The sequence below is a fragment of the Spermophilus citellus genome, assembly GCF_964194105.1.
Source record: "Spermophilus citellus genome assembly, chromosome: X".
NCBI lineage: Eukaryota > Metazoa > Chordata > Mammalia > Rodentia > Sciuridae > Spermophilus > Spermophilus citellus.
The window spans coordinates 72341004-72354938 of NC_138190.1; the positions used below are offsets into that span (position 1 = coordinate 72341004).

The 13935-nt window shown below is 36.0% G+C and overlaps 1 protein-coding gene across 1 annotated transcript in view; it reads left to right on the forward strand.

Moving 5' to 3' along the window:
• Positions 1-13935, forward strand: part of OPHN1 (oligophrenin 1) — a 388053-nt gene that overhangs the window by 73045 nt on the left and 301073 nt on the right. The gene's annotated exons all lie outside the window — the stretch shown is intronic.

The following is a 13935-nucleotide window of genomic DNA, read 5'->3' on the forward strand; positions in this document are numbered from 1 at the left end:
CAAAATATCAAATGTCAGGACCATGTTCGAGTTTATTGGTCTACATTCTGTAGCAGACATTAATCTTCCACATTGGCCAGATATAATGGTTTATGAATCTCTTATTTTATACCTGCTATCCTATGCAGTTTTCTTTATTGGTTCTTAAAGTGAATCTGTTTTCTTGCAGATCCTAATGCAGTTACCAGGTTTTCTGATCCAGCTAGATTGATTTTCATTGGTCACAGCATTTTAAGAGGAAGCTTTTCTAGTCATTGTTGTACAAAATGTGAAACCATTTAAGGTGTAATAAATTATGGAATTCTGCACAACTTGAATAAATACAGGCTGAATAATCTATAAAGGCCTAGCCTACTCACTCAGATTCTGTAGTCTGATGCTAATTTATGTATATCCTTCTGGACCCAACAGTCAGGACATGTATGCAGACATGGTTTGGCTGTTCATGCTAGCCCCAGAATATGTGCCCATAATATTTGAGAGAGTATTGGTTGGATGTATGGTATATTAGGGATAAGGACAGCCCTAGGGTCACACAGGCAATAAGTATGGCCAAAATTTGATCTATAAACCCAGGGTTCTACCTCATCATGACTTTTTATTTTTTATTTATTTTCAATTGATTTTTAAAAAATAAATGACAGCGGAATGCATTACAATTCTTATTACACATATAGAGCACAATTTTTCAAATCTCTGGTTGTATATAAAGTATGTTGACACCAATTCATGTCTTCATATATGTACTTTGGATAATGATGTCCATCAAATTCCACCATCCTTGCTAATCCCCTGTCCCTTCCCTTCCCCTCCCACCCCTCTGCCCTATCTAGGGTTTGTCTATTCCTGCCATGCTCCTCCTCCCTACCCCACTATGAGTCAGCCTCCTTATATCAGAGAAAACATTTGGCATTTTTTTTGGGGGGGGGATTGGCTAACTTCACTTAGCATTATCTTCTCCAACTCCATCCATTTACCTGCAAATGCCATGATTTTATTCTGTTTTATTGCTGAGTAATATTCCATTGTGTATATATACCACATTTTTTTTATCCATTCATATGTTGAAGGGCATCTAGGTTGGCTCCACAGTTTAGCTATTGTGAATTGTGCTGCTATAAACACTGATGTGGCTGTGTTCCTGTAGTATGCTGTTTTTAATTCCTTTAAGTATAGACCGAGGAGAGGGATAGCTGGGTCAAATGGTGGTTCCATTCCCAGATTTCCAAGGAATCTCCATACTGCTTTCCATATTTGCTGTACCAATTTGCAGTCCCACCAGCAATGTATCATCATGGCTTTTTAAACACTGCTCAACAATGCCTTGTTCTCAGATATAATTGATGGCTGAGATCATGTTTATGCTCTTTCTTTAAAATCCATATATTGTCTTTGTTTAAATAATGATGGATGCAAAATGTCTATCATTGAATGAGAAACCCTGGTCTTTGAAGCAGTGTATTTTCTATGATTTTTTGGATTTCAGTATTTATTTGCTGATTCTTCATCATTATGATCTGTGATGTTACCTCAATCATATTGAAAGCTCTGTCTGCCTATTTAGTTATACATGTCTAATTTTCTACAACATTACATCCTAGGAAGAAAAACAAAGACTCACTGTCTATCTTGTGGTATAGCTGTACTGAGTGTATGACAAAACAGTTATGGATGTTATAATGAAGCAGTTATACAAGTAAACTTATTGAAGTAGAATGGAATCTTACAAATGTAGTGTCAGAAGTTGTGATTGTTTTCTACATTATTTGATGTATATTATGCTTTAATGGTCTAAAAGTGTGTAATTTGTTTCATTTTATTTATTTATTTTTTTTAAAGAGAGAGGTGAGAGAGACAGAGAGGAAGACAGAGAATTTTTTTAATATTTATTTTTCAGTTTTTGGCGGACACAACATCTTTGTTTGTATGTGGTGCTGAGGATTGAACCCGGGCCGCACGCATGCCAGGCGAGTGTGCTACCGCTTGAACCACATCCCCAGCCCAATGTGTAATTTGTTTTAAAGTAGGAAACAGAAAGAACAAATTTGTTTTTTACATTTTAAATGAGGAAATTTTATGGTATGTGAAGTATATCCTGACAAGGGTATTTTAAAGAGCCTTCACTTAATTTCCCTGTTACTCTGATTTCTTTATATACCTTTCTAATGTAGAAATTTTCTGTTCCTTCTATGGGTAACCTCTTTTCCTCTTCCTTTTCTTTTTCTTTCTTTCCTTCTATTTTTTTTTCTTTCTTTCCTTCCTTCTTTTCTTTATGAACTAGAGATTCAAATTATGGGTGCTTTGCCACTGAGCTACATCCCCAGGCCCCTCTCTCTCTCTCTCTCTCTCTCTCTCTCTCTCTATATATATATATATATATATATATATATATATATATATATTTTTTTTTTTTTTTTTTTTAATTTGGAGACAGGGTCTGGCTAAGTTGCCTAGGCTGGCCTTGAACTTGTGATCCTCCTGCTTCAGCCTCTAAAGTAGATGGGATTACAGGTGTCCACCACTGTATCTGGAATCTTAATTTTTCTTACCCCAAAGCACAGAGAAGATCTTTCTGCTCTCTCTAACTAGTTTTAATAATACTTTTTCTAATTTATATTTATTTATTTGATGTGTTTGGGGGGAGGGTTTGCATTTTTTTCATTTGTTTTATTTGTGTGTGTGTGTGTGTGTGTGTGTGTGTGTGCTGTGGTGATCATATTAAACCCAGGGCCTTGTGCATACAAGGCAGGTGCTCTACTGGTGAGATACAGCCTCTGCCTCTCTTTTGTTAATTGAAACATATTAAAGGCTTCTAAATTCATTTTTCACAGACTACCTATAAATCTTCGTAATGGAACTTTTTTAGGAATGAAATTAATATACTTTGGGAATTTTTTCAAAGTTTGAGCCTGTTAAGAGGATTTTGCTTTTGGAAAGTCAGTTGGGTGTTTTAAAATTTATTTTTTATGGCATTGTGTTTTTTCTTTTTGTGATATTTTGGTGTTGAACCTAGGCACATGCTAGGTAAGCATGCCACTACAAGTTTTACCCCCAGCCCCAGCCAGTTGGCTTTAAAAGACATTTCTTTGATGGCTAGCGTTAAGGTCCTATGTTAGACTTAGAAGATAGAGAGATGAAGCTGCCACTAGGTCAGCCTACAGGTAATATGAGGCCTAATGGGACAGATAGGCATATTCACAATTAGGTAGACTATGGTGACCACGTTTGTGAACCAAATTTGAAATATGTGCTCTATTAATAGCACATGTGTACACATGTTAATAATGAGAATGAACTATTTTAAATTAAGACTGTTCCCTATTTTTTCTGAGACTTGTAGTGCTATATATAGATATATTGAAATTTTGTGATTGTCTTTCAAGTGCACTCCTGACCTGATGGTCAGTTGTGAGGCAAGAGGAAACAATTTCTGGGCTGGGGATGTGGCTCAAGCGGTAGCGCACTCGCCTGGCATGCGTGCGGCCCGGGTTCAATCCTCAGCACCACATACCAACAAAGATGTTGTGTCCGCCGAGAACTAAAAAATAAATATTAAAAATTCTCTCTCTCTCTCTCTCTCTGTCTCTCTCTCTCTCTCTCTCTCCTCTCTCACTCTCTCTTTAAAAAAAAATGAGGAAACAATTTCTGTGCTTCTTTCTTTCTCCTCCTCTGACATTTTCATCTGGATGAAATCTGGTTGAAGGAACACCAGAAGACTTTCTGTAAAATAATAAGGCACTAAAAGACAACATAAGGTATAAAGGATATGAGAATGTGGCACGAGCAGTCCTACATCCAGGAAATACTTGGCATGTTAAATGGTTTTCCTACCATTAAAATAGGATTTGGTTCTTTATTGGTTCACAAAAGCTTTCATAAGTTAAAGCTGAGCATGATGATGTATGCTTGTAATTCCAGCAATTAGGAAGGCTGAGGCAGGAGGATTCTAAGTTGAAGGCCAGTGTGAATAACTCAGTAGAACCCTGTCTCAAAATAAATAAATAAATAAATAAATAAATAAATAAATAAATAAAAAGGGCTAGGGATGTAGCTCTGTGGTAAAGTACCACTGGGTTCAATCCCCAGTAACACACACAAAAAAGAGATAAATCTTTAGAAGTTGCCTCTAATGAAAGAGCTCTATGATTTACCTGACAAAGAATTTAAAATAACTGTTACTGAGATGTTCACTGTAGTCAGAAGAAGAATGCATGAACAAAATGAGAATTTTGGGGCTGGCGTTATAGCTCAGTGGTAGAGCACTTGCCTCACATGGGTGAGCCACTGGGTTCAATCCTCAGCACCACATAAAAATAAATAAAAAAATAAAGGTATTGTGTCCATCTACAACTAAAAAAAATTAAAAATGAGAATTTTTACATAAAAGAAAATACTTAAAAGCACGAGATATTGCTGGGTATGCAATCTCTGTGATTCCGGAGGCCGAGACATAAGGATTGCAAATTTGAAGCCAGCCTAAGCAATTTAGCAAGACCCTGTCTCAAAAAAAAGCGCGCGCGCGCGCGCGCGTGTGTGTGTGTGTGTGTGTGTGTTTACATCCATCTATCTAACACACACACACACACACACACACACACACACACACACACACACACATAAACTGGGGCTGTAGCTCAGTGATAAAGAACCCCTGGGTTCAATCTCTAGTACTAAAAACAAAATAATAAAAATGTAAAAAGGCTTTCATAAGTTGAAAATTAAACTTGTGTGGAATTCAAGTCTCTTCCCAGTTTGTCTTCTCTTTATAAAACTTCTCCAGGTTTATCTCCTGTGCCTCCGCATACCCCCTAATTGTCAACTGCTTGAGACCATGAGGATATTTCTATTTTTACAAATTCCTTATGTATTTATCTGCTATATTCTCTGCCTGGGATTTCTTCCTCTTTTCTCATGTGGATGAACATTACCTTAACATTAAAGTCACAGCCAAATATCTGTCACTCTTGTGAAGCCTTTCCTATGCCAAAATTATTGTCTTTGTATCTCAGTCAGAATCCATGACACAAAATAAATGCCAAGTAAGCATTTTGTGTGAGGTTTGTTATTTTCTCTCTGTCATAGTAATTACAACATATGTTTCTTAAGAAACTTTAGAAAGTGCAGAAGTGTGTAAATGGGAAGGTAATGATCACACACAGCCCCACTTACTACCATTTTTTTTTCACACATTTTCTTCCAGTCTTTTTTGAGCATGTCATTTATTTTGTAGATAGTTGAGGTTATTTTGGCAAATGCTGTATGAGTTGCTCCCTTTATTATTTCTTTACACTCTCATGTTTCATGTTCTCCTAATGGACTCCTTTTTCTGGCCAAGTTCATGTAATTGCTACTGTTTCTCTCTTCCCCATCTTTCACTTTCACACTTGCTAGTGCCCTCCTCAAATCCTAAGTCAATGTTCTTCTTTCTACCAGCTATGCCACCTTCCTTCACTAATTTTTTTTCTTCAAAACTTCTTAGAGGGCTGGGGTTGTGGCTCAGTGGTAGAGCACTTCTCTGGCATGTGTGAGGCACTGGGTTCGATTCTCAGAACCACATATAAACAAATAAATAAATAAAGGTCCATCAATAACTAATAAAAATTTTTAAAACTTTTTAGAAAATAAATATTCACAATAAATTCTACTTGAATGAATGTTGAATCCTAAACACCAGTGGAAATTCAATGTGGGTATTTAAGCTGGAAAATATCTTGGGGAGGTTTGTTCACCCCTGTCAATTTTGGATAAATTATGTGCCTGGCATGTAGTAGGTGTCCAGGGAAGGTTTGTGCCCTTCATTCTCCTGAGTGTTTTTCTAATATCACACAGCTGGTAATTGGTAGCACTGGGACTAGAGTTTAAGTCTACTGATACCCAGTCCAACAATGTATCCCTTTACAGGTTGCTCTATTAAAAAGTGTTGTTTGGGGGTGGGGGTTATGGCTTACTGGTAGAGCGCTCACCTAGCACATGTGGGGTACTGTGTTGGATCCTTAGCACCACATAAAAAGAAAATAATGGTATTGTGTCCAACTACAACTCAAAAAATAAAAATAATTTTTTAAAAAAGTGTTGTTTGGTTGTTGAAGATATCATTAGTCTCCAAAATCCATGTCTTTTCTGTCACCAAAATTTCTCCCATACATTAGCCTGGCTTACCAACTGACCTGGGATGGAATGGTTTCTTGCTTTGGAACCTCTCCAAGCTCACCTGGGGAGCTTCTTAGCAGAGCTAGGAGTATGATTTATAGCTTCAAACTCCTAGGTTTCAAACTTAGGCCATGAGGGCCAGCCTATTTCTCTGAGGAGAGTTTCTAATTTTCTTATGAAGAAATATGCATCTGTATATGGGAGTGTTGAAATTTTGATTGATAACAATATTAACTCAGGGTTCACAGAATCATAAAATGTTAGAACTGGGAAAAACATTTGAAATCCTCTAGTGTAGCCCCCTCTTTGACTGGTGAAAGAAATGGGGCCCAAGGTTATATAGCCATAAATGGCAAAGAGAAAATACTAGGCATCTTGCCAATTTGTATTAAAGGACACTGGAAGATATGGTAGAGCCCTTTCACTGAATGAATTTTATTAATGATGAAGCTTTTAAGAATGATGTTCTTAAAATTCAATATTTTCACACTCCTATGTACATTGCCTATAAACTCCTATAAATAATTTTAAGAAAAATGTGCAGAGCAATTAGGAAACAAAGGTAACCTGAGCAATACCATTCATTATTCATTAAAAGAATATCGTGGATGATGAAGCTCATATTCTGATTCTTGTTTTCCATACTCCTCTGTATAGTGCCTATAAGGGACCCATATGTACAACTTAATGACAGCTCTCATAATTGATCCCAGGGGCAATTTACCATTAAGCTATATCCCCAGTCCTTTTTTTTTTTTTTTTTTTTTTTTTTTTTAAGACAGGGCCTTGCTAAGTTGCTGAGGGGCTCTTAAGTCTCAGGACTACAGGTGTGTGCCACCATGCTCGACACCATTGGCTTTGAATAAGGCCATTCTCGCTCTCTCAGCCTCAGTTTCCCATTATGTAAAATCAGAGGTTACATTAGTTCCTCTCAAGGGATTTCCTGTGTCAAAATGCTACTTGTTAAAGGCACTCTTAACATTCCTCTTCAGAGAAATCAGCCCTTTCTTCCAGCCAGTTGCTGCATAGATTCCAGCACATGTTCCCATTCTCTCTTATTGCCTAATGTGATTTTTTTTTTTCAGTGCTGGGAATGGAATCTAGGGCCATGTGCATGCTAGGCAAATACTCTAATACTGAGCTACATTCCCAGTCCTAATGAGATTGTTTTCTGTTGCAATCTGATAGAATGCTATGTTTTTGTTTATATAGATGTCTTTGTTTTCTCTCACATTTCACAGTTGTTTCTTTGCTGGTTCAGTTCTCATCTGACTCTATTGTTCTTTGATCCAGATGCCTATTAATAGAGATTTGTCTCCTTGGCCACAATTTCGAGAACTCTGCCTTTCATTCAGTGCTCAGAGGACTTCACTTCTATTTTATTTCATCTGGGATGCTTCCAAATGTAATATTATGTATATTTTGAAGGCATGCCATTTTTACTTCTGCTGATAATATTCTCTGTGCTTTCTTTAAAGAGGACATTTTATTTATCCAAAATGCTATTAAATGTGTTTAATGATTTAATACATTAATTAATATTTAATATATTAATCACCGTGTGGGGCTGGGATTGTGGCTCAGCAGTAGACCGCTCGCCTAGCATGTGGGAGGCCCTGGGTTCGATCCTCAGCACCACATAAAAATAAATAAATAAAATAAAGATATTGTGTCCAATTACAACCAAAAAATAAATATTAAAAAATATATTAATCATCATGAAAACATTGTTATAAGAGTAAAATATTTACCCCAAGCATAGTTCAAATATTAAAATATTTTCAAGTTTATCCACACATGCTTTATATATTTGTTTTTGAATCATTTTTCCTATATAAAAATAATGTAAATACATAAAGTATACCTGTAAAATAAACAGAGGAAAACAAATTGCATAAGAATGATACAATTCTTCTTCAACTACTGTCTTAGTTTGGGCTGTTATAAAAAAAAATTCCCTAGACCTGGTGGCCAAAACAACAAATATTCATGTCTCACAGTTCTGGAGTCTAGAATGCCTATGTCCAAGGTGCTAGCCAATTTAATGTGTGCTGAGGCCTCTCATCCTGATTTGCCTTCCTGCTGAATTTTCACATAGGGTTTGGGAGAACAAGAGAGGGAATGCTGGTTTCTTCTACTTCTGTGGGCACTGTCCCATCATGGGTCTCTAAATTCATGACTTCATCTAAACTTCAGTTCCTGCCAAGGACCTCACTTCCAACTGGTATCACACTGGGGATTTAGGATTTCAACTTACAATTTTGGAGGCAGGGGACAAGCAGTCTGTTCATGACAACTACTACAAATATTATAGCATATTTCTTTTTACAAATAATGCAGCTCCCTGTGACTTGGGAGGCTGATGTAGAAGGAAGATTTCAAGTTCAAGGTCAGATTCTGTCTAAAAAAATATCTATGTCTATCTATCTATCTATATGTATATATGTATGTATGTATGTATGTATGTATGTATATATAAAGGGCTTGGATGTAGCTCAGTGGTAAAGCACTCCTGTGTTTGATCCCTAGTACAAAAATAAATAAAAATAATATTGCTTTGTTATAAATACCATTTTGAGGGTTTTCATTAAAATACTCTTAAATACTTATAATTTATAGAACAGTTCTAGAAATAATACAAAGAATTCCTGTGTGTTATGTTCTTCACTTAGATTCTTTTTAAATAAATATTTTATTTTTTAGTTGTAGTTGGACACAATACCTTTGTTTCACTTATTTATTGTTATGTGGTGGTGAGGATCAAACCCAGGGTCTCCCATATGTGAGGCAAGCGCTCTACTGCTGAGCCACAACCCCAACCCTTCACTTAGATTCTTTAAAATTTCCTACATTTAAAAAATCATTAAATTGCTTTCTCAGTACTTTTTTTCTGAAATGTTTGAGATTCAGTTGCAGACACAATGCCCTTTTATCTCTATTTCTGTGTGTTTCCTAAAAGTAATGACATTTTCTTGCATAACCAGAGTACAACTAAAAAAAATTAAGAAATGAGCATTGATAAAATAATGTTGCCTAATCTGCAGATTTTCATTTTTGCAAATGCAGAGTGTTTATTTGTTATTTTTAGTTATATATGACAGTAGTGTCTACTTTGATATATTTAGACAAGCAAGGAATATATCTTATTCTAACCTTTCAGATTATGTCCTTAAGGTGTAAATTCTCACTGAAGGTTTTTGGCTCAAAGAGTACAGACATTTTGGAGCCTTTGGCCAAGCCAAACTCAAATCTGTTGGGAACGCATTTGTATAGAGGTTGAAAGCAAGAGCACTGGAATGAACAGATTTTAGTTACAGTATTTCCCTTTCTGATATTTATTTTCTTCATTTGCAAAAATGAGAGTAATGAGTTGGGTATGGTGGTATATGCTTGCAATCCCAGCTGAGGCAGGAGGACCACAAGTTTGAGGCTAATCTCTACAATTTAGCAAGACCCTATCTCAAAATTAAAAACAAAACAACAACACAAAAAAACCAACAACAACATAAAAGGGATGGGGAGGTAGCTCAGTGGTAAAGTGTCCCTGGGTTCTATTACCAGTGCCCTCCATAAATGAGAATAATAATTTGTACCCCACAGATTTGTTTGAAATTTAAATTAAAAACCTTAGGTAATGTATTTAGCACTTAGTAACAGTAGGAAATATTATTTTCCCCATAGTAGTCAGGTTGCAGTGTGCCAGGTACATGTTGTAGGTTCTACTGGAGAATTCATAATGCTGAGAGATGCTGCAATTTTTAACCCCTAGGGTCCTTCTCAAACACCTGCCCACAGTAGAGAATTTCCCCTGAAGACTTCTTCATCTTCTTTAGCTGAGAAACCAAGTACCAGAAGTCGGATTTGGTGACAATGCGATTAGGTGCAAATATTTGCATTTGGTATGGAGATGGTAGTACAGTTTTGGGGGATGGGCACAGAGCAGCCCACCACCTCATACTCTTGAAGTGTGCCTTTGGCCTTCATGGTGCCACATTTGTTGCCTTCCATAAAGGGATGTTTATTATTTCTTATGTAAAATTTGCTTATATTTTGCTTGGCTCCTTTGCTTTTCTCTTTGTTTAGTTTCATATTGGTAGAGGATAATTGAATGACTTCCAACAGTTATGCATGTTCAGTTTTGCTATGAACCACCTACATTTGCTGTCCCAATTAAAAAAATAAAAAAAAGTCAGTCATTACTTACCACAATTATGACATATCTGTTACATTCCCAAGGGCCTCACACATGCCGGGCAAGTGCTCTACCACTGAGCCACAACTGTAGCCCTTGAGGCTTCTTTTAAATGTGCAACTGTGAAAGTCATTGGTTAGTGTTATGGTTTGGATGTGAGGTGTCCCCCAAAAGGTCATGTGTCATACAATGGGAGAGAGTTCAGAAGGGAAATGATCAGGCTGTAAAACCCTAATCCAATCAGTGAATTAATCACCTGATGGGATTAATTGAGTGATGGTTGAAAGCAGGTAGAGTGTGGCTGGAGGAGATGGGGCATTGGGAGCATGGCTTTGGGGTATATATTTGTATCTGGCAAGTGGACTCTTTCTCTGCTTTCTGATCACCATGTGAGCTGCTTCCCTTTGCCACACTCTCCGACTGTGCTGTTCCTGACTCACCTGGAGCTCTGAGGATTGAGACCTGTCTGTGGATTGAGACCTCTGAAACTGTGAACCTATAAATAAACTTTTTCTCCTCTATAATTGTTCTGGTCGGGTCTTTTAGTTACAGCAGTGGAAAATCTGACCAAAACAGTTGTTCTGTGAAAAGGGCTGGGTTTTCATATTTCTATTTTTTCATTTTTAGAATGAATATTATTCTTAGAATAATTTGAACTAGTGGTGCAACAAATACACTAGACTACATCTTTTTGCTTTTCAAAAAATGGGGTTGAATTGACCATCACACTTTGGATAGTCATCACATTCCTACATTTCTAGGACTTGCTAAATTGATAGGCTGGCTATACTATTGATTTTCAGAATTGAATATGTATACAAATCACCTGGGGATTTAGAATGGTGAGTGATTCAGTCTGTCTGGGTGTACATCAAGGACTCCATCTGGGGGTCTGGGGATCACAATAGCAAGGATATAGACTACTTATAAAGGAAAAAAAACTGAGAGAGTTCAGTAGCTGAGGCAGTTTGAGGAATTCATGGAGGTTTCATTTTATTTTAGGATATGAAATACTTAATGAGGTTTATTGATCCAGTGAGGTTATGAGTACACTGTTCCTATCTGACTTACATGCAAATTGAGCTTTTCTATATACCAAAGGGCTTTCATAACCATTGGGTGAGTCAGTATTTCTTAGCCTTTATTCACTATTGTCCCCTTAAGGAAACCCTTTATAGATATTTTTCTCTTAATTGCAACCCAAATGGATTTTCTTAATATAAAAGCTTCAGAGACATATAATTCACATCTTTTCTAATCCACCTTTTAAAAACATATAGCTCAATAGTTTCTAATATATTCACAGAGTTGTACAGTTGTCACCATGATCAACTTTACAGCATTTCATCATCCCAAATAGAAACCTTATAGCCAATAGTAGTCCCACCCCATTTCCCTGCAACCCCACAACACTTGGCAATATCTATTTTTTTTCACTCTTGATTTGCCTATTTGGGCTCTTATATATAAGTGGAATCAAAACAATATGTCATATTTTATAACTGCCTTATTTAGCTTTTTATAGTCTAACTTTATTTTTATGGTATATGTTTGAACTTGTTTATTTTTAAATACATCATTGTTGAAAATTTCAAACATACAAAAGAAGAAATAATAATATAATGAATCCAATGTGTTCATTACCCTTCAACAATTTTCAACTTACATCCACTTTTGTTTTTTAATTTCCTTTTTTTTCCATTGGAGTATTTTGAAGCAAGTTTCAGACAACATAGTACATTTTGAGTATTTGCCTCACAAAATAAGAACCTTTAAAAATAGAACTGTCACTGAATATGGTGAAGGAGTTCCCGGAAAGGGAGGGCCTCAACTCAGGATGATGGAGTCCTTGATGTACATTACAGGAAAGAATTTCAGCACAGTCAGATATTGAGGCACAGGGAATTCAAGGGAGGATTCAGACCATCTTGGGAGTGCTGGATGCTTTTGGGGTTCCTAGACTCTTCTTTTAAAGAAAACTTGGTGAATTGTGGTCATGGGAAGGAATGGGGAGATGACTTTAGAGTAATCACAGGATGATTTATGGTGGTCTGGCAATTTTCAAGATCTTTAGGCTGATGTGGTCTGCATTATCTGATCAATAGATAGCATTTAGAAAGTATTATAGGTTTTGTATTTCCTTTCACTCATTCTGTTCTAAAAATACATGTGTCAGTGGGCCAATTTACAGAGACAAGTCCATTTTTTAAGTGGATGAATTTCTACTTTAAGATTGTAAGTAAATTTGTAGATTTCTCAGAAATTTGGGAGTGTCAGGAGTGGAAAGAATACTGACTTTGCGAATGAAGGTATGAGAATTTTAGCACAAGCTTTCAGATTGAAGTTATAATCTCTTTGTTCTTCTTTTCTTTTGTCTCTTTTTTGCCTATTTTTAGTTTATTGTATCTTACCTTACAACCACAACTCCTTCTCACATCTAAAGCAGTTAAAAATATTTCCTTAAGCCTGGCATGGAAGGCTGAAGCAGGAGTCCAGGAATTTGAGATCATTTGGGCAACATAGCAAGATTCTGTCTTGACAACAAAAAAATTGAATATGATAAAATAAGAGAAAATATTCTTTTTTTTCATGATTTGAAGTTCAAATTCAAACAAGGTCCATACATAGCACTAGGTTAATATGTTTCTTAACTTTCTTTTTTAAAAAATCCCCTTCTTTATTTTCTCACCTATAATTCTCTTGTTGAAAAAAATGTTTGTATTATCTGTGGAGTTTCCCATATTCTGCATTTTGGTTATCCCAGCATCATGTTTTTATTTATCATGTCCCTCTGTCTTCTATATATCCTTCATATAGGATGGTAATTAGACATAGATATTTGATTATATAGGTCTGTTTATTTAGAGGGTACTGTGTGTATTAAGGGGGTACTATGTGTTTTCTAATTGCCTTATAATAGGACGTACTTGATATCTGATGGCCTTTTTTTTTTTGTTTGTTTTTATGATTGATCTGTGTGCAGGAGTTTTCACCTTGATCTTCCTATTATAAAAATTTCTATTAGCTTTTTTCCCCCACCTAATGGTTTTGGCAGATATTGCTTAGATGTGTTAATTATAGGTTGCAAAGTGGTAATATTTTAATTCTAATTCCTTCATTTTTAAACTATTTTTGTTGTGTTTGGGCTATGGGCAATATTAAAGAAATCATCGCATAATCCAAGGTCATGAAGACGTGCATATATTTTATTTGAAGTGTTTTATAGTTTTAGATCTTGCCTTTAGTTCTATGGTCCATTTTGTGTTAACTCTTGTGTATAGTGTGAGGTAGGGTTTCCAGTCACATTCTTTGTAGGTCGTATCCATTTGTGCCAGTACCATCAGTACCATTTATTGAAGAAACCACTCCCCCCCTCCCCCCCCATTAAATTGTTATGGCAACTTTGTTGAATATCAATCGATCACAAATTTGAGGGTTTATTTCTGAACTCTCAATTATATTTTATTGATTAAAAAAGTCTTGAATACTATAGCTCTGTAGTAAGGTTTTAAATTAGGGAGTAATGTGTCCTTCAACTTTGTTCTTTCCCAAGATTGTTTTGATTATTCTTAGATTCTTTAACTTCCATATGT